A 22,584-nucleotide genomic window follows, 5' to 3' on the forward strand; every position below is an offset into this window, starting at 1 on the left:
ATTTTGTCAATGTCTATTGTTTCCAAATACCGGCTGAGATCTTTTGGCACAGCACCCAGTGTGCCCATCACCACCGGGACCACCTGTACTGGTTTCTGCCAGAGTCTTTGAAGTTCAATCTTGAGGTCCTGATAGCGGCTGAGTTTTTCCTGTTGTTTTTCATCTATGCGACTGTCACCTGGGATGGCAACATCAATGATCCAAACCTTGTTCTTTTCCACAACTGTGATGTCTGGTGTGTTGTGTTCCAGAACTTTGTCAGTCTGGATTCGGAAGTCCCACAGTATCTTTGCATGTTCATTTTCCAATATTTTTGCAGGTTTGTGATTCCCACCAGTTCTTTGCTGCTGGGAGGTGGTACTTGAGGCATAAGTTCCAATGAATCATTTGGGCCACATAGTTGTGCCTCTGTTTGTAGTCTGTCTGTGCGATTTTCTTACAGCAGCTGAGGATATGATCAATGGTTTCGTCGGTTTCCTTGCACAGTCTGCATTTTGGGTCATCAGCTGATTTTTCAATCTTGGCCTTAATTGCATTTGTTCTGATGGCTTGCTCCTGGGCTGCAAGGATCAGGCCTTCTGTCTCCTTCTTCAGGGTCCCATTCGTGAGCCAGAGCCAGGTCTTCTCCTTATCAGCTTTTCCTTCAATTTTGTCAAGGAACTTTCCATGCAGTGTTTTGTTGTGCCAGCTGTCAGCTCTAGTTTGTAGTGCGGTTTTCTTGTACTGGTTTTTTGTCTGCTGTGTTTTGAGGAGGTTCTGATTTTTGACTTCAATCAAAGCAGGTTCTTCACTTTGCTTGACATATTCTGCCAGGGCATGTTCTTCTTCTTTGACTGCTTGCTTTACTTGTAAGAGTCCTCTGCCCCCTGATCTTCTAGGCAGATATAGCCGGTCAACATCACTGCGAGGGTGCAGTGAATGATGAATGGTCATGAGTTTTCTTGTTTTTCTGTCCAAATTGTCCAGTTCCACCTGTGTCCAATTTATAATGCCAGCAGTATATCTTATGACAGGTATGGCCCAGGTGTTTATGGCCTTGATGGTGTTGCCTCCATTGAGCTTGCTTTTGAGAATTTTTCTGACCCTTTGTGTGTATTCTTTGCTGACCACAGTTTTCACATGTTCATGCTTGATGTTGTCCAGCTGTAGTATGCCCAGATATTTATAGGCCTCTGGCTGGTGACACTTTATTGTTTGGCCATTGGGCATATTTATGCCCTCACTTTCAATGATTTTTCCCTTCTTCAATGCCACTGTCGAACATTTGTCCAAACCAAACTCCATGTTGATATCCGTGCTAAAAATTCGGACAGTGTTGGTCAGAGACTGGATTTCAGTTTCCGTTTTCCCATATAGCTTCAGGTCATCCATGTACATCAAATGTGAAATTTTGTGAGAATTCTTAGATATTTGATAGCCGAGATTTGTTTTTTGTAAGATTGTTGACAGAGGGATCATGGCAATAATGAAAAGCAGAGGGAACAATGAATCTCCCTGGAAAATTCCTCTCCTGATGTTGACAAGTCCATAGCTTTCATTTCCAACAAACAGTTCAGTTTTCCAGTGCTCCATCATATTTTCAATGAAGGTGCCAAATGTTTTACAAATCCCGATGGCGTCCAGGCACTTGATGATCCAGCTGTGTGGGAGTGAGTCAAAGGCCTTTTTGTAGTCAATCCACGTCATGTGAAGATTAGCTTTTCGGCTCTTACAGTTCTCCAGAATCATTTTGTCAATAAATAACTGGTCTTTTGTGCCCCTGCTTTTCCGTTTGTTGCCTTTCTGTTCATCTGGCAAGATGTTTTTTTCTTCAAGATAGTCTTGAATTCTGTCAGCTATGATGCCAGTCAGTAGTTTAAACATAGTGGGCAGACACGTTATTGGCCTGTAGTTTCCTGGTGCTGCTCCTTTTGCTGGATCCTTTTGTATCAGGTATGTTCTTCCAGTTGTTAGCCATTCACTGATACTTCCTTTCTGCAGCATCTCATTGAATTGTTGGGCCATTTTTCCATGTAAACTAATCAGATGTTTGAGCCAAAATCCATGAAGTTGATCACTACCAGGCGATGTCCAGTTCTTGACTTTTTGCACTCGTTTGCTGATCATTTCAGTTGTTATTTCCATCAGTTCCATTTTGTTCTGTGAGAATTTTCCTTCAAACTCCTTTATCCACCCAGCGTTTTTGTTGTAGTTTTTATTATTTTCCCAAAGTTCTTTCCAGAACTTTGTTGTTGCAGTTTTCTCTGGCTTTATGGTTACTGTGTCTGTTGTTTGGTTCAGACTCTGGTAGAACCGTCTTTGGTCTGATTGAAACAGTTGATTTTGTCTGTACTGGATGATTCTGGCTTCATACCTTTCAATTTTTCTGGCTGTTGCTGTAATTTGTTCTTTCACGATTTCCAAAGCTTCTTCAATTTTTCTGGTGTTCAGCCAGTACTTTCGGATCAGGTATTGCTTGATTTTGTCATTCTTCAGTTTCCTCTCTTTCATATTTTTCAGGTTACTTGCATATGATCTAAGTTTCTTGATTTTCAACTCTAGCCTGACCTTCCACTTTGGTTTTCCAGTCGATTTTCTTTGGGGCTGCCTTGGTTGTAGGAGCCCAAGTTCTTCTGTTACTATCACTGCTGCACTGTAGGCAAACTGGTTTGTTTGTTCAATTGATGTTATTTGGACAGTGGAGAGTGCTGCATTCACATCTTTCATGAGAGGCGCCAGGTGTCTCTTGGGCACTGTTTTTAGAGTTGGGAGCCGCTGTCTTATTGCATTTGCTGCAGCATGAGCCATGATCTTATCCTTGAGCTCTTGTTGTCTTGCTGTCAAGGTTCCTGGTGGTTCAACAGATGTTTCAAGTGCTGGTTCCTCAAATTCTTGCAAAAGCGCCACACTTTCTTCTGGTTCAATCTGTTCCACCATTCCAAGTGTTGCTGGAGTCTCTGCTGCTGTCTGTGCTGTGGTCTGATGGTAATCTACTTTGCAAATTTTCTGGATTTCTTCGAGTTCAACTTCACTGAACACTTTGTTTCTGATTATGAATCTTCGTTGGTCAGCCAGTCGGGGTTCTGTTATCTGTGAGTCAGGGTACCCTTGTTTCCATAGCTGATGCATCCTTTTTTGGTAGCCACGCCTTTGAGGTTCAGATTTGTAGTAGCATTTCATAATTGTGCGGTTTTCTGGCATTGTATATTTTTGCCGCTTCTGTGACTGTTCATTTGGGTTTTGATGATTCCGTAGCCCACTTGTCGATGGATGTCCAGAATCAGCAGCATCCACCGCGGTCCTTTTTATCCTGGGCGACGACCAAGCCAGTATAGACTTTGTTTGGGTTTGATTCTCCATAATGCTAATGGGTTAGGTGCTCTTGGTTGTGCTCCTCAGCTGAGGCCTCTCTGGCTTGGTTGGACCTGCCGGTAGTTACACTACCGCCAGCACAGCCCTCAGTCATCATTGGAGCAGCTAAGCCCCCCCACCACGTCAAGGTGGCACCTGCGGGGGGGATTATTATTATTATTATTATTATTATTAATTATTCTTTTCAGAATCACTGGAGGATACAGGGAATGAATGGCAGCTTAGGAGAAATAAACTGTTTATGAGAATTAGGAGTAACCTGGCTCAGAATCAACATGTTTGTCAGATAAAGAAAATGCTTCCAAGAAGCTGCCACCAGCTTCTCCATAATCATTTGTTTCTAACATGATAGATGCATTTAGCTGTGCTATGAACTTGCAAAAGTTACTTTTATTCTAGCAGTTCCTTGCCCACAGCCTTGTGAATTGAATGAAAGTGGCATCACACTTCCTGACCAAAGCTTCAGGTGACTGTTGGAAGCTGTCTCTACCCATTGGCCCACTGAACTAGGGAATGTGTGTCCCTCTAGATACTGTTGGCCTGAAAGTCTTGGTGAGGAGTCATAGGAGCTGCATTCAGTAACTGCAGGAGAGCCCCATGTTTTCTCTCCTGATCTATTCTGACAAATCTGTATAGTTGGCATCTGGCCTCTTTTAATTAGAGATACTAAGGACTGAATCTAGGAATTCCTGTACACAAAATATTTGTCCTGTCATTGAGATGCAGCCCTTCCCAACAAAATACCATAGATATCTGCTTTAGATTAAAGCCTAAAAGCTGTTGCTAGTTCCCATTAGTGTAGACCCATTGAACCAGTGTGATTTACTTATGTGTCAACCCAGCATTCAACAGTTCAATTCAATGAATCTGTTCTGGTTGGAAATAAGGCTAGATATACACAGCTTCAGTCAAAATAAAATGGACTAACTTCTCAGCTGCTGCAGGGAGACCACATAACAAAAAGCTAGATTTGCATCAGAAACATTGCATCCAGCCATTAATGCTGGTCAAAAGGAAATGGGGTTTCCTCTTGAGCTTCCAGAAAACTCTAGGGTTTGATCTTCCTTGATCATTCATCCCTGAGATGATCTAGTGTGGTGAACACGAGATTGGCCCTGGAATGGTTTAGACCACCCACACCCACAGTTATTGTGAAGGTGGGAAGGAATTCTGTTGGTGGACAATGATTACCATCTTGTGTCTCTGGGCTGCCCAAGCCTGGAAACATGGGATGGCCATGTCAATAGTTGCAGCTGGTTCTGGCTTGGAACTGCCCCAACTGTTTACATGGGACCACAGCTGCCATTTGCTCTAGATTCTGAGTGAGAATTTGGAGCAACCTGCAATTTTGATTAACACAATTCAAGCCCACCTTAAGCAGTTTTGGCCCACATTAATCTGGATCAGCTCTGTTTGTCATTTAGCTTCCACAGAGCTGATTCACTGGCCCTTCATTCTGAGTGATCGGTATAGATGTGTCCCTGAAGCAATCCTGGTTTCAGAGGCATAGATAACTGCACTGAGCTGTATCTGACCCAATCCACTGTTCATACCTCCAACCAACCCATTGTTTCCACAGGCAGCTCCATCCCAGAGGAGACATCTCTTCTGGTGATGTCACACCAGAGCACCCATGTGACCAGATATAGGATATCACTAGCAAGCATCTGAGAGGGACCTGATTGTAGCCAATGACATAGACATGGCAACAGTGGACCCAATGCACCCTTAGTCCAGGTGTGTTAATGATCCTAGGGCACTGGGGATATTCCCAGGCTGCATCAGAGCAGTTCTGAAGAGATTGACCCCTGGTTATTCAGGCAGGTGTAGACATGGCTGTCAGATAATTAGTACATTTAGCCCAGTATTGTCTACATTATCAGGCAGCAATTTTGGAAGACACCAGTTAGAGACGTATGTTTAACAGCTGTACTACCTGAGATACTTTCTTAAGATGTGTTGTGCTGAACTAAATTTAAGAGAGAATTGCATGGATGACTCTTATGCTTTGCTAGTGAGCAATGGTCTCTGCAAATGGAGGATGCATATATTATTGGGCTGAAATGGTGGTAACTCTTTAATTGTAGGAACGAGGTGACCCTCCCTTTAAAATCAAACATCTTGTTTCACCTTTGATGGAACAGTGCACAGGAAACTCAACAATAAACACACGTGTTTGTTTTGTATGCACACCTTTGTTCCTTTCTGAACTCCCTTTATCTTATCTGCCTAATTATCATTCTATATAGGCTGTTGTTCATGTTGTCCCTGTTGCCTGTGCAATGCTTTGCTCAATCTAGTTCTCAAAGCCCTTCACTTGATCCCCTCCTTTCAGGGGAGTCTTGCTTTCTGATTAATGAGGCCTGGCTGGCTATGCTTTTGCAGCGCTGAGTGGCAGAGAAGTGCTGGGAAGAGAAGAAACAAAAGAAAACTAGCAGGCAGTTGCTCTAACTTTAATCCTAGATCTGTCCACCAGGAGTCAAGTTGCTGCTCAAGATGCTGGTTGCGTGCTTGTTGCATGTAATGCTTCTTCTATTCCCTGCTATAAAGAACATGCTGACTTGAGCTCCTTTAGTAACATAGACACCAATAGATCTTACATCAGACACATGCCTTGGGAGACTGTTCTGAGAATCTGTCATTATCAGGCAAAGGAATATATGAGTGTCCCAACTTCCCAGGGGTAGAAACTAGGCTTGTCCAATCGATGGAAAAAATGTTTCAATTCTCGTTTCTAAAGTAGGGGGTGCCGGCTCTTCGATATAGAAATTATTTCTTAATCTATTTTTCAATATTTGAAGAAACCTGTTCCTGGTTTGAAAGTCTTATTTCCTGTTCAATTGGGTTCTTATCACTGTAAAAGCCCCTCTTCCACTTGTGTAGACTTTGGATTAGAAATGCAGCACACGCCAAGCAATGCCTTGACAGGATTGGCAACGTCCTTTGGAAACTATAAATTGCTGTGGACCCTCTATTGAATCAAATCAATGTCTGACTTTGTGACTGCAGAAATAAAACTCAGCCCAAGGCTTGGGAATAGAAATGGAGCGTGAGGGAAGCAATGCCTTGGCGGGCGCCCCACGTCCTTTGGAAACTATTTCTTCCAATGTACCCTTTAGGTTTGAAAACAATGTGTGTCTTTGTGATTGCTGCAATAACACTCAGCCCGGGGGCTTGGGATTACAAACGGAGCGGGAGGGAAGCAATGCACTTGCAGGAACACAGACGTCCTTTGGAAACTATTATTTTCAAGTCCCCCCCTCCTTTCAGGATTGCAAAGAAGGGCTGATGTGGTGATTGCTAAATTCCAAAAAAGAAAACAGAAAGGCAAAGGGACTCCCTCTGGAGTAGAAAAGTAAAGCACCCCAAGCTCTGCACTTGCAGGAATGCAGACGTCCTTTGGAAAATAAAAGTTCCCTAAAGCCACAGCAAGGACTCTGCCACAAGCCCCAAGCCAATTTCCCAAAAAAAAACCCCACAATATCGAACCAGCAACAACAGACAGACACTCTACCCCCTATAGCCAGAACAGTCACTTAGCCCTCTCTCCCCCAAGCAAGCAAGCAGCTTCCCAGCGCGCGCGAACCACCCTCTCTCCTCGGTATCCTAGCCCAGAATGGCTTGGCTCTGTTGCGGAGGGGATTTTTATAGCGATCCTCCACGTGGACGCGGAGGACGCTAGCCCCCACCTTTTTCAGCCATCATGGAAGACTCTGATTGGCGAGGGAGCGGTAGCCATGTTAGGCTGCGCTAGGCTCCCATTCATGTTAGGTTGCAGAAACAAATTTAAAAAAAAAATTTAAAAAAAATTTTGAAGGAAAAAATTTAACAAAAATTTTAAGAAACAATTAGAGAATGGGCCAACGATGGTTCAAATTACATTGCCAGTTGCGCCCAGGGAAAACGTTTCAATACTCGTTTCAAAAAACGAGAACAATCTGAAATAATTACGAAACGAGAAACATAATGAAAATTTGGACATCCCTAGTAGAAACATCTGCTTTTACTCATGGCCAGAGATGATGGGTAGATTCTGAATTATATACATGGCCTTCTGATACTGCTGCACAGGATTTTGTAGGCAGGTCAAATACAGAATTGTGAACTAGCTCCAGCTATTGTTAGAGTTCTTGGGTTTTGCTGAAAAGAAAATGGAATAAGTATAGGTTGTTACAGCCAGCCAGTGTGGTGCAGTGGTTTTAAGGCTGGATGGTGATTCTAGAGACTATAGTTTGAATCTCTGCTCAGTCATAGAAATGTACTAAGGGACCTTGGTCAAGTCACCTTCTCAGAAGAAGACAAAGGCAAATCTGAACAAACATTCTCAAGAAAACCCCATGACACGTTTGTTTTACAGTTGCCAAAGTCGGAAGACACACAACAAGATTATTAGAGTTACAACCTCCTCACTTGGGGTTAAAATCTGTGGCATGCGCCAATCTAGCCCTGGTAACCCATGAAGCCAGTCAGTTCCCATCGGATGATGTCATGCCAGCTCCATGGGTGAAGGAGGGTGGGACCACCGTGCTTCCGTGGCAACATGGAGGGCTTCCTGTGTTGTCATTTACTTTAATGGGGGAAGCTGCACGCTCCACATGCACACCACGTTTTCCCTATGGGATCAACTTCTGCAGGAACTGGGCAATGTGGGGCGAGGGGCAACAGCTTCCCCATGCCCTGTGGCAAACTAAAGCAAAGTGAGCCTTTTTCGGCAGACATGTGATGAGGCTTTCCAAAAGCCAGTGGCCTGTTGGATACAGCCAAACAACTGTAAGAATGGGTTTTCACAGTCATTACTAGCATTTTTGCTATCTGTCAAGCCACAAATCACTAGATTCAATCAGCAGTGACACAGAGTTGGGTCTTTGTGAAGGAATGTAAATAGTAATATCTCTTTTTGCAGGCAGAGAATAATGCAGGCCAATAGAGTGTACTAGTTTCCAGGGTTACGAAGACTCAAAGTGGTTAATGGCTATATTAATGATTGAAGGAAAAGAGATAGTACTAGTAGAACCTCAATTTTCGAACAAAATTACTTTTTTTTATTAAGGTGGGGTCATTATGCAGATTTCCACATGCTCTTTGTTCCTGTTTATGACAACAGTATGTATTGGATCAGATTTAAGTATTATATATGCTTTGCTTGCACTGATGTAAATTTGACAGATCAGTAGGGACATAGCCAGGTAAAAATTAATTTAGTTAATCCTCTTTGACTTTTGTAAATATGTTCACCCCCCTTTCTGATGGCCAATGAATGAATTAATCCAACTGGAACTGAACAGTATTGAATAAATGAGTTAAGATCTAAAACAAATCACTTATTTTGTTGGCTTCTATTCCAATCCAGGCTAAGTAATCTAAGCAGTGTAGAGTTAACAGATTAACTGAAAACCATAATTGTAGGCACTTGGGAATTTTCCATGTTGTTTGTGACAATGCGGCTACACCACTTCACCCAGCATCCTTTGTGATAAATAATAAAATGCTGCAATTTTATTTTATTTTTTAAAATGAATGGGACAAATGGAGTGTAAATATTTGCGATAATGGATATCTAGAAGAAAATGGTTGATATTGTGATGCAAAGTCTATCACAGAGCTTTTTTGGCAAGATTTGTTCAATTTCTTCATTGTCTTCCTCTTTTTTTTTTGAGGCTGAGAGAGGGTGACTCTTGCAAGATCATTTACTGGATTTCCTGGTCAAGTGAGAACTTGAGTGCTGATCTCACTAGTCCAGCTCTCAAACTAGTATATCCGCTAGCTCTCAAGATAAAGTGCCTTTTCCATTCATTTGTTTTATTTAAAAGTTCTAAGCTGTTTCCTAGACCAAGCCTGCCCAAAGCTGCAAATAAAAAAGACAATTAGGTGTGTGTGTGTGTGTGTGTGTATATATATATATTGTATTGTAATGAAACCATAAAATATAACTTTTTAAAAATACTAGTAAAAGAACTAGATAAAACATTCCCAGAGTAAAAGGAATAATAAAGAAGCAGTGTAAGCAACAAAATGCATCAGTCATAATACATTTGAAATAGATTGGATTTCAGTGTGTTTTAAAATACCTAAAGGTAGGCATTTGCTAGGGGGAGTTTTGTCATTTTAGTGAAAGGAAAGCCAAAAGTTTAACTTTCACATCTCTGTAGCATAATCTGAAAATGATTAATTGAATTCTCTTCCCATAATCTGGCCTTTTTGTTCTACCATATGCACTCCATTGGAGCCTTCTCACACCATATAATTACTTCGATTCCATTTTAACTGTTATAGGAACATCCTATGGAACAGCTGAGAATTCAAAACACCCCTCCCCCGGCAAATTCCAGTTTTTCATAAGATGTTATTATGGCAGTTAAAGTGGAATTAGAGTGCTATAACTGTGTAATGTCGAAGGATCTAATGTAGGACTTTTGTGTTACTGCCTGGGACATTTCTTTCAGGATGGCATCCAGGATGCACACTGAGCTTAAGATTTCCAGACCTGTTGGTTTTTGATAATATGCACTTACATTAACAACTCTAGAAATTTTGTATGCTCCATGTCATCTTGGAAAATCTTCCTTCACTGCCATATTTGCCTTTCAGGCACCTGCAAGACAATATTTGTTGTTCTTTACTGCTCCTGAAACATATTGCCAGAGACAGCTCTTCACCTTGTTCATAAGTGTACTTCTGCAGACCCAGCACTCTCAGTTTTGTCTCGGATACAAACAAGATTATTTCCAACTTCCCACTCCCCAATGAATCTTTTGCTATCTCATTGTTAAGTACAATGACGTTGACTCAGCATCACACAACATCTTCATATATATTTCCTGTTGATCTTCTTCCCTCTAAAAGAAGAGGGTTCATTCTGAAGGCCAGGAGGATAATGTGAAATTTTTACAAGAGAAAACTGAAGCACCATTGGGCATTGGTAGCTTTTTGAAACTCAGTACAATAGGTCCGTTTATTATGCAAGTTCATTGAAAGTGGCATCATTTATATGCAAAGTGCTTTGAATGCTATAGAATCGCTTTGGAGGATCTAGAAAATACCTTCCAAGTTGCTCATAGAATTGTGCTGGAAGACTAGAGATAACAGTTCTCATTTTCCCAGGTACTCTAGAACAATTTTATGGTACATTTTGGCCAGAGGCCCATGGATTTATTCATTTTAGGTAAGTGAAATAGGATTCCAGGTGACATGAAAATAATATTATGTTAAGAGTCTTAGAATTGATTCCTCGTTTGATACACTAATCTACTATACCAGTAGTTGTCAACCTGTGGGTCCCCAGATGTTTTGGCCTTCAACTCCCAGAAATCCTAACAGTTGGAAAACTGGCTGGGATTTCTGGGAGTTGTAGGCCAAAACACCTGGGGACCTTTACAGTTAGAAACACAAAAAGCAACATCACAACCAAATCAAACTATTAACCACATTAGAAATAAAAAAGTTTTAAAATATTTTGAAAAGTTCTCATTGTAAATTGACAGAGGAATATAAAGGCAAAGCCTTCAGTCCCTTTCATGCTACATAATTATAGCACTTTCATACTATGTTTACTGCCATGGTTCCATTCTATGGAATCCTGGGATCTTTAGTTTGCTACATTACTAGAGCTCTTTGGCAGAGAATACTGTTACTACACCAAAGAACATATCCCAGACCTGCTGTTCTCATTTGCATTCAGAAGATATTTTCTCATTATTTCAAGCAATGAATGAAGCACTCATTATAACACAGATTTTACAGCATGTCTCTTCCTGGGAGGTCAGGATTCCAATGTATTTCTTTGCATAAGTGAGATAGTTATTGCCACAGTAACAATCCGGATGCATTGCTGAACCTAGTTACACTCGGTACTTTTAGCTGAAACCAGAAAAACCACTCTGTCTCTCTCGTAGCGTGTGAATGAACCTGACAACATTTCTGGGCACTTACTACAGGATTATAACTTCATAGCTCAGCGATGTCATTAAAAAAAATAGTCACAGGTGTCAGTCTTGGCATTAACCATGTTCCCTTCTTGAAACTGGGTAAATTTAGTGCTCACAAAAGTGACAGACTGATGACACCCATTAGAGAAAAGTGCTGTGGGGGAAGGGACAGGGAGTGCACAAACTTCCCACGCATACTGATCAACTGACATCCTTGAGCATGTTGCAACATCACTTCTTTTCAAATCTGGGACCTGTCACTTAATTTTAAGTGTTATACACAGTTTTCAACCAACCTGATGCCCCCCAGAGGCATTAGTCTATGATTCCCATCATGTCAGCCAGCACAGTCCATGGTGTAACATTAGCCATGAGAAGATGCACCATTGGCCAGGAGGACTTTTCTGAGCTCATAGTTATAGCTTTATGATTCCATTGCATTCTATGGAATCTGTGAGTTTATAGTTTGATGAAGTACTGGAGCTGACGTAGAATCGTGGTGTTATAACTATATTGTGTAAAGGAGCCTCTGGCTGTATTGTAAGATGTGGAGGCTACACTCTGGGAATAGAAGCTAAATTACAGAACCCAACAAAAAAGTCTTCATGTCTTGGTTTTTAGGCTTGTTCCTGGGGTTATTTGGGGTGCTGGTTCTGAAAATTGCATTGGAGAGACCACATAAGCTCTAGATTCTTAGGCATACTTATCACAGTTTCTAAGGGCAAGCAGATGATGACTGGTAGATAGCATGTATTCTTTTCTCAAAAACTAGATCTGATAGGGGAAAACTGGTGCCATTGTTGGAATCAGCAGGTCAAATATACTCAGAAACAGGTCTTAACATTTGAGGCAGCTAAATGTGTGTTGGCCAGTGTTATCAATGATGTTTTGTAGAATTTTCTTTTCAATCTTATCTTGCAAACTGCTTTGTATGTAGCCCTGATCCAACTACACAGAATCATGCTCCCATGCTTTCCCATGGAAAGCAAGGCATGTTGCTAGTTGTGATGAACTTAATACATTTTCCACTAAACCCTAGTTTGTAGGGGTGACCTGTTTCTATAGAGTGGTGAATCTGCTAAGGTTTTATAGCTTTTCTTCCAATGACCCTTCTATATTGTACCGAAATCATGTACCTAGTTGTACCCTACAAACCCTTCAACTATCCTGATTTGGCAGGGATGGTTCCAGTTAATCTCTATTATCTCATTTTTTTAGGTAGTTTTAAAATATTTAACTTTCTTTATCCTCTTCCCGCTTTCTTCCTTGGTCTCCAGGTTACTTGAGTTCCTGCAAACCAAAGGGCAAAAGGATTTTGAACTCAGGCCCCTTCTACACTACCATACAATCCAGATTATCAAAGCAGTTAATTCACATTATCTGCTTTGAACTGGATTATATGTGTCTACACTGCCATATAATTCAGTTCAAAGCAGATAATCTGGATTTTATATGACAGTGTAGAACAGAATCATGTGGTTATGTCCAGATTGTTTTGTCCATTGGTGGTTCCCAAGACAGAGCTGTTTGTTTTTATAGCATTCCTAAAGTGCTAAAGTACTATAGTTGGTTTTCCATCATTACATTTTGACAGCCTACGCTACAGCCCTATTTCATATTCAGTTCCTCAACTCATTAGCTTGCATGTAGCCCTCATTATCTTCCACATAGATCTTCTCATTCTCTTATTTAAAGAGAAAGAAATGCTGTTCACATTTCTGCATGTCTGGGTATGTATTATGTATGTTTCATATAAGAAAGGTAGAAATGAATTACTTGTACTTGGATCTGTTAGATCACATCTAATAAACTGAATCTAGACAAAATTGGGCATGTTTAAATCCCCCTGAACACAATCAAACATAACTGCACACTTAAAAGTTTACAACTGCAATCCTATATACCATTACCTGAGAATGAGAGTTTATCTACCATACATAATTATAACACTTTCTTCCCACTTTAATTACTGCGTAAATAGAATTCTTTGCCAAAGAATTGTAGTGCCTCACAAAACTACAAGTCTCAGTGGATATAATTTATATGTGTGCAATTTGGATACATCCTGTGACATTGAATTGAGCAGCTCTTACTTTTGAGTAGACATGAATTTTGGTTCCCATTAAACACAGCATGGCTAGTGCCCTGCTGTCCAGCCAAAATGTTTCTAAGATCCACTGCTTATCTGTTAAATATCCTTAATATCTTTATTTCTATTTATTTGGACACTTATTGCATCGCCACATGTGCTTCGTAATTCTGCATGACTGAATTTTGCCTTGAGTGCATAGTTTTTTCCATCTATATGATAGATTGGATGGTTATACTGTTTTTGCAATCACTTTGAGATCTAAATGGAAATATGTAGCTGCTCTAAGTATAGTTGTTATAAGTTTGGGGAGGTTGTTCTTTTGGATATTATTATTATTATTATTATTATTATTATTATTATTATTATTATTATTATTATTATATTTATTTTACAATGCTTGAACTCCCCAAAGGGAACTCACAAGACTGTAGGACTGTAAAAGTCTTCATAGATTTCCACAGTATAGGGGCAGCAGAAGAATTATTTTTTATCTCTCTTGGCAATCCATGGTTGTGGTGGTGGTGAGGATGAAATCTGGTAAACTGTTTATCAGGTGATAAGACTGGGTCATCACCCAATATAATCCATGTCCAGATAAGTGTAATATATTATAGATTTGTTACTTGCTTAGCATACATTTCTATTACAGGATTTGGCGATGGTTGTTTTTCTGCCTTCCAGCTTAAAGTGATTTAGCTTACTGGAGCTTCATTGTGATATTACAGTAAATTATCCCCCTCCCCTCTTCAAACACTGACATTTCATGTATTTTAGAAAACTCGACCCTGCATAGGTGGGGGAAAGGGTGAGTAATGTGTCTCTCCTGAGTACATAGATTTACATGTTTCTGCAGAAAGTTTAGGTTTGAAGGGGGCAGTATCCTGTTGGGATTTTCTTATAACTGGACTAATGTATGCGGGAATTAGACCTGAGGAACTTCATAATGTCTGCATACAGTGAAAGCTTGCGGTTACATTATTGCATAGTGGAACTAGCAAAGCTCCCAATATTTTTTCCACCCTAATATACATAGTGTCCTGATCATCATGTACACCAATGCACATTATGCACTAATTGATCCCTATGTGTATCAGACAACTTTACCAGTATCCCAATAAACATTTTTTACAATTCACTAACAATGTTTTTAGCACCTCTGCTGCTAATCTAAGTATACATCCTGTTAGGTAAAAGGTGATATAAGATTCCAGCATAGAATTGGAAGAATGACAATTTCATACATTGGTGTCTCTACTGTTTGAACTTTATAATATTAACTAATGCACAATCTTTATCTCAGTGTTACTGATTCTTCTCTTCTTCCTTTCCCTGGGAGCAATATAATTTTCCTTGTTACCATGCATTAGATAAAGCATAATGTGGGAAAACTGGAGCCAATATGCTACATGTTTAAAATGACAAACCAGTCTGTCAATTTAAGTAAGGGCAACATCATGTCAGATCTGGCTGCTCTGAGCTCCTGGGAGAAGGAAAATGCAGGTGCACATCATTTTAGAATGCAGCCTTATTTCTTCTTGAGACCAAGTTAAGACTGGCTGCTTCTGAATTGCGTTCCTTCCCCACCAGTAAGTGTCATTAGCAGCCCCCCCCCCTTCAAATTTACAGCTAATGGCTCGTGGGAACACCTGCAACTGTGTATGTAGGATCTTTGCTTAGAACTGGGAATACACATTAGGCATGTTTGTGACCTTGCAGCAGTCTTTTTCTCATATTATGTTGTGATAAAATATTGGGGAAGAGGGAAGAATCATAGGTTTCTAGGAGGAAGGGTTGGGGACATATAAATAATAAATCTACATGCATTTCCTTTAAAAAGTTGCCTTACAACCCGGTTGATACTGACATATGCTGCCTTGGCATATGGTGGAATCTCCTCTCTGGAGGTTTTTAAACAGAGGGTGACTTGCTACCTCTTAGGAGTGCTTTGATTGTGAATTCCTGCATGGCAGGGGGTTGGTCTGGATGGCCCTTGTGGACTCCTTCAGCTCTCTGATTCTATGAGTCTAGAACTGAATTGCTATGCACCAACACATCCGATTTTTCATTGGGCTTTTCAATGAAATCTAAACTGTTTCTAATGCCAGCTGCAAATGAAAGCTCACTTTCTGTGAATTAGACATTTGGATATGTAATTCATTTCTGTGGTACATATTACTGGTACCTGTAATTACAGAGGTTGGCAGAAATGTTTTAATCATTTTTCACCCCCTGCTTCTTATATAGAAGGCACCCTCCATCAGCAGCTGCAGCGTTGCCTGCTGGCCAGAACATGGGGCAATTACTTTTTTAAAAGTATAGAACCCAGAATCCCCAAGCCAGCATAGTGGCCATGCTAGCTGCGGATCATGCATATTATACCATATTTATTCAAGTCAAATATTCACCTTTTTTGGCTAAATTATATAGCCAAAATTGAGATGTGCATTAGATTTGATGTCGCATTAGAACCGCACAAGTAAATCCATCTGCGCCCCTCCATCATGCCTAAGCCACAACCCTCTGTCAGTCTGAAGGAGATAAACTCACCAGCCTTGTGCAGTTCCCAACTGGCCTCCTTCACAAAGCCTTCAAACCCAAGGAGGTGGTTTTGGAAGACTCGTGAAGGAGGCAAGTTGGGAACGAGGCAAGGCTGGTGAAGGGGCGCAGCTTCCCTCTGCCTGTCAGCTGTTCTGAGCCAGGCAGTAGCTTTGTCTGCATAGTTAGGCCTGTCATCAGGGAGGCAGGCAGAGAAACTGCCAATGGGCAAGAGGAAGCCCTGCCCCTTTGCCAGTCAGTCTCGCACAGTTTCCAACTTGGGAACATTATATTCAACAACAAATCTTTTTTTTTTTTTTGATAATACACACTTTCAAAATTGAAGTGTGCCTTACAATCAGTGGTTCATTATACTTGAGTACATATTGGTAATTAAAAATATCTTTTCAACATCCTCTTCTGACACTAACATATTCCAGTTACGCTCACTATCACGTCTTGAAGAAAGACTTTTAATCTTCTTCTAAGATGGAAAAATGTAGAATCCAAAAGCCGTCCTGAATCAGAATAAATGCCTATTGAATGTAATGTTTGGACTCTACAACTCCCACCCAAACACTCTTTAGAATCCCATACACTGAGCATGGGTGCAGTAATACAGTCTTGTGTATATATTTAAAGTTATATAACCACTCAGTATAATCCTAATCTAGGTAAATGTAATAGACTTGTCTCATATTTAACATTCATTTCTATTCCAGGATTTTTCCAGAGTGGTGTTATTTTTTGCCACACAATTTAGGGTAAGCTTATTTCATCATGATATTCCAATTAACAGATCCATGTTATCCTAACATATTACCTCTGATACTAGACATAATATATAGCCATTGATAATCTCATCCTCAAACTCTGACTCATGATCACAAAAGAATGATTGATGTTATTTTCTCTGTGTTGTACTGATACAAATAAACTGTCATTTTAGAACTGTGAGAGGCAGAAAATTCACTAGGGAGTTTGAGGTGAGGATTTCAAATGGCTGGAGTTTATTTCTGATGAGTGCTCCTGCTGAGCCTAAACTACCAATGCAAGCACACACAATTGGCACTTTTACACTCCTGAGTCTAGAAGTAGTGAAGTCAGAGAAGGCAAACCACCCTCATGAGCAGTTGTATAATAAATGATTGGAAAGTTGAACATTTGTAGTCCACTATCATCAGGAACTATGGACCTTATCCCACAGACAGGAGGAAAGGGGGGGGGGGGGGAAGCAGAGGAAAGCAGGAGTAAGCATCCTTAATAGTGGGGAGGTGACCTACCCCAACAACATCCATCTTTGGGCATTCCCAGCCATCCCATAACATTTCCCCATCCTTTTCCAGTAAGGAAATGGGGAAATTTAGTGTGGGATAATGTCATAGGTTTTATGGAAGCTCAAAGGAGGCACAAATGGACAATATTAGAAGATTTTCAAGTGCAGTTCTCTGTTTCTGTGCAATCTGCCTCCACACTCGGCTGCTTGATAACTTTCTAGCTGCCAGCTTCTGTGACTACTTCCCGTCCCAGGTCCCAGTCCCCAACCTAACTATTCTGGTTAGTCAAGCATTACAATCTGCTGCTCAGGTAGGCAGAACAGGTGGATCCATAATAATAACATCAGACTGGGTTTGCATGCCTGTTTTTCTGTGGCAGTCATAATTCTCCAGAGCATTATGCCAGATGCCGCAGATTTGACAGTGTTTTTGGATATTGTCCAAGTTGCAGTGCTGAATTTCAAAGTGAAATTGCAAAGAGAATACAAAAAGGAGTACCAGTCTCTCTCATCATCACGCTTATCACTTTTCACTTTTTCAAACAATCATCATTCACAACATCCACATGCAAATTCACCAACCACCCTACAGACCATACCAGCCACTCAATCTCCATATGTATCTCCTATCATTAGTTACCATTGTGTCATCATGCCCTGTGCCTGAAAAAAGGTGTAGAGGGTAAAATAAAAAACCTCATTCATCTCTGTGGGGATAGTGAATAGGCATCCATGCAGCATCAAGTGTTATCCATATAGAAAAACAGCATCTGAAAATGGACCCATAGACTCTCATTGGGTATTAGATACAGATACAGGCAGCACCAAGTATATTTTAATGTTGTGGTACATGGTTAATCAATTGCTATGGGAGCAGTGAATGCATGCTGGATTATGTACTAGATCAGTGGTTCTCAATCTGTGGTCCCCAGATGTTTTTGGCCTTCAACTCCCAGAAATCCTAACAGCTGGTAAACTGGCTGGGATTTCTGGGAGTTGTAGGCCAAAAACATCTGGGGACTCCAGGTTGAAAACCACTACACTAGAAGAACTCTTACTCAACTTTGGAGTAGCCATATGAGTGGTGGTGGTGAAATTCAGAGTGGATTTTCCACTCCCACAGTAGTAGATCTACCCTTAATTCACCTATTTCAACATGAAACATATGGAATGAGCCATAGAAACTTTAAGTGTAAAAAATACAGATAGATTTAAAAAAAACATGCAGAACCAACATGCAATCTATTTAGATCAGCAGAAATAGGCTTGACAAATATCCCCTACCTTCATTTTATTTTAGTCTGCCGGTGTAACATTCACTGTCTATAATGTAACAATAAAAGTGATTAACTTTTCTTGAATGTGCTAGCTAATAGTTTGAAACAATGTTAGCCGTTGTTCCTTTTATTTCTTAATTAATCCGAATTCCCTTTTAAGTACTATATATTATTGTTAGCATGAAATCTCCCTGTAAACTTTCAAAAGAAGCAAAAGGCAAACATGCACATTAAACAGTAGAGCAAAGCAATTCCTAATGCATCGTTGAGTTGTTAAATTGCATATGGAAGCCTAAAGCTTCCACACCAAAGTAAGCATGATCTAGTTGAGCTGGAAAATGATCTGGTATTTATCTTTGAGGCAGATGTAACTATAAGAGAGTGGGCTTATTGAATCACCCCATGCACTGGGACATTTTTAATCAAATATTGTGTTTGTCTGATAATGAGTATATGGGCTGAGGTGGCACCAGGTTTTCCAGCAATGTTTTAGCACAATAAGAAAAAAAAATCCAACAAATCAAAGGTTGGTTACTAATGCTATATTTCCAGCCTACAATCAGGTGCTAGTGGTGGCACTTAGAGGTATATTAGTTCGCTTTGTGACATTCAGTGTTGAATTTGACAGGGCAGAGTTTAGAAACAATTTGGGCTTGGAAACCTGAAATTTGTCTTTCAAAGTGTGAAATAAAAATGAGCATGAGCATCAATTTAAAAACAACGTTTTTCAGTGATTTTTCAATATGTTGGTAGATTTCTATAACCAGCACAATATGTGTCATTGGAGCAGTCATTAAATGTTGACCTAACTGATTTGGACTATTTGTCAAATGGCATTTTGGGTTGTGTCTTTGCTGCTCGCAACCCTTTGTTAGTCATCAGGAACAAATGCATCACCTTATAATAGCTTGAAATTATGGAGTGCAGGTAGAAGCTTCTGAAATTGCCTTTACAAAGTTCAGGTTTCATTTCATGTAACTAGAGACTGAAAAGGGAAGCTTCTGGAGAATTTCTTAAAAGTGTTCAAATCTTCAAAAGAGCAAGAGACAGATGTAAAAATAATTCCAAATGGGTCAAGTTTATATTCTGGCACAGGACCATTGCTCTATCAGTTATTACTTTATTTCTGGACCAGCATGAATGCCCACAGTTCTTAGGCAGTTGTAATGTTCCTGTCCTCTGGCAAGACTAAGCACTGAAGACGGTGCTTGTCTACCTTTAAAAAGTAAATTTAGTCTGTCTCTGCACTGTAGAATTAATGCAGCTTGAGACCACTGGAATTTCTTGGCTCAATGCTATGAAATCCTATGGATTGTAGAAGGTCTTGAGCCTTCTCTGCCAAAGATTGCTAGGGCCACACTTAATTACAACTCTCAGCATTCCATAGCATTGAGCCATAGCAGCTAAAGTGGTGCCAAATTGCATTAATTCTACAAGGCTCTGAGAAGCACTATGATCCTGGAGCCAGCTGCTGTTTCCTACAATGTCCCCCCAAAGCATTTGAGGTATTACGAGAAAGCAAAGTGGCAGCAAATACACTATCTGCACCCCAAAGGAAAAGGAAGTGTCACTGGGTGACAAATGAAACCCTTCAAACAGTTAAGGACAAATGATAAGCAAATGTAAAACGTGACAGAAATAGGGTCTGTGTATTGAGCATGACTTTTCAGCAACTTACAAAGAGGGACAAAAAGACTACTATAATAATGAATATTGTAAAATAGGAGATGATAGCAAAAAAAAAAAGTAGCACAAGGTACCCCTTCCACAAGATCTGAGAAATCTTGCAAATTTAAGATGAAAATGTTATGAGCAGCAGTGGAACATATTACACTATCAAGAAGAAACTAAAAGTGGAAACAAGAAAGTGGCAACCTTGACTATTGATTTTTGATAGTATTTGCAATACTATCACTGTATTCCCTCATGGGAGGACAGTGATAGTATTGCAAATACCATCAATAATCAATATTGATAAGTAAGCCTGACAGAGGAGATGGGCTAGCAGAAGACATTCTGCCATGCCCCTTTCAAAACAGTTGCCATCCATTCTTTGTACAGAGAATAACATTTTTACACAGAGATGCTATATTTTGCACACAAAATACTGTTCCCTGGCTTGGGGACTTGGTTAGTGCAAAATTAACATTTTTCTTGTATGGAAAACAGCCTTTCCTGTACGGGAAACTGAATTTTCTGCACAAAAAATAACATATCTTCCTTCATTGAGGTATTTTTCTAAGACAACCATCTTAGGAAGGGTTGGGAGCAACAAATCTTATTTAAATTGTATGTTGTGTAAGAACTAAGGTATTATTTTGTTTACAGTAAGAATATGGTGGCACAAAGTGACCCCCAACCCTCAACTTGAGTAAATGAAGAGTGTGATGTTTTTTAACCTTTGCTTGAAGAGAAAGCTGTATATATCACCCCCACCCCTCTTTTGCAGATTTGATTAAAATGGTTAGGAATCCCTAGGTCCTTCACTGTGATTGTGTGGTTAACTTACTCTGGTCATGATGGAGAAACTGAAGATTTCTGGAGAGAACATCTCATTATGAATCTCTAGGTCCCCCAATGCATTTCTAAGGTTAGCTACAAGCAAATGCTGGCTACAGGATCATGCTGGAAGACCTAGAAATTATCAGGCAAAATTAGCAATTTCTTTAAAGGTTTTTACTTTCACAGGGGTCTTGTACCCTTAACCATAGCAGATGTGGAGGGCTTACTGTGCTCTCGACCCATTATAAATGGTTAGAGGAATGTCTGAATATAATGAGGGGCGAGGGGAATGCAAGAAAAGACATGAGAGTGAAGGATTCTTCTTTATCTTTCAATGACTGAAGCTTAATTAAGTCTTTGCAAACTGTGGTGCACAACTTGGAGAAGCAGGAGGAGCTGATATATGACTGCTGGCTGTCTGATAAATTCTTCTCCCATCCTGATTTACGTACAGAATTCATGGTGGCAAAGGAAAGAGATGAATAGAGAATGAAACATACAGAAGTAAACAAAAATAAAATAAATGATGGACAGTAAAAAGATAAGGCAGAAAACAGTGCGACTAAAGACTGTGAGAAGAGAGGAAGGTAGGCTGAGGAGGATTAAGAATGAGGGCATGTATTAATCAGCAGGAATTGTGAAATGAGCGTTCCGAGACCACGAAGGTATGAGAAGACAAGATTAGGAAGAGAAAGAAAGAAAATGGGAACAAAAGGAAGAGGGTGGGAGGAGAAGCCACTCCAATTGTGCCTGGTTTGTTTAGGCATTAAAATCAACTAAGTCCACATTATTTTTCCTCCCCAGTCTTCCGCTTTAGAGAAGGTTGAAAAGAAGAATGATCTTCCAGTTGACTTTATTTTCCCATCACACACAAAAAAACCCTGGCAATGCACAAGAGGCTCTGAGTGGGTGGGGAGTCAAAGCTGGTGGATTTCTTCCTTTTCTTCTTTTTTTCAAAAAAAAAAAAAAAAAGACAGGACCAGATTCATGCATTGGGGAGTGAAATGTATGTGATCCTCAAGTTCATAGCAATTTCCCCAGGAGACAGCATCGTATTCCAGCAAGTCGGAGCATGGTGGGAGGTTGCCATGGCAACCGAAGGCCCAAAAGATTGACTTAGAGTAGCAACAGGCCAGTGAAGCAGCCTAAATAGGATTTATAGCACATTATAGTGTGAAAAGCAGGAGAAAATTACTGTAAAGGCAGGAATTATAGCACAACAGAACATATCAACTTTGAAATCCATCTTGCTAATTAAAACAGCATACTCTGTCATGGAGTGCACCATAGGACTGTGAGCTTGAATGGTGAGAGGTCATCAATACTTCCAAGATAAACTTTTTGTATATATCTAAAATATAAGAGAAGGGGAAGTTGCATAGATTATGATATTTCTTTCTGCTTGACTTCCTTAGAAAGTCTATCTGACATTTTTGGAAACATCTGGTTTTTCAACAGTTGTTCAGAGATCGTTTCCATCTTTACTGGAAGATGATACATAGAGATATAATTCTTCACTAATTTTCTTCTTGAAGGAAATCAGGAATGTTAGCAATGCTATTACTGCTGCAGGAAAGTCTTCAAAACCATGCAGTTTTCAAAGACTATTCACAATTTGGGATTTAA

General features: G+C 40.1%; 1 protein-coding gene across 42 annotated transcripts in view; it reads left to right on the plus strand.

The window, feature by feature from the left end:
- nrxn3 (neurexin 3) overlaps positions 1-22,584 on the plus strand; it is a 1,581,531-nt gene that overhangs the window by 1,015,546 nt on the left and 543,401 nt on the right. The window lies entirely within an intron of this gene.

Source organism: Anolis carolinensis, chromosome 1, assembly GCF_035594765.1.
Source record: "Anolis carolinensis isolate JA03-04 chromosome 1, rAnoCar3.1.pri, whole genome shotgun sequence".
Classification (NCBI taxonomy): domain Eukaryota; kingdom Metazoa; phylum Chordata; class Lepidosauria; order Squamata; family Dactyloidae; genus Anolis; species Anolis carolinensis.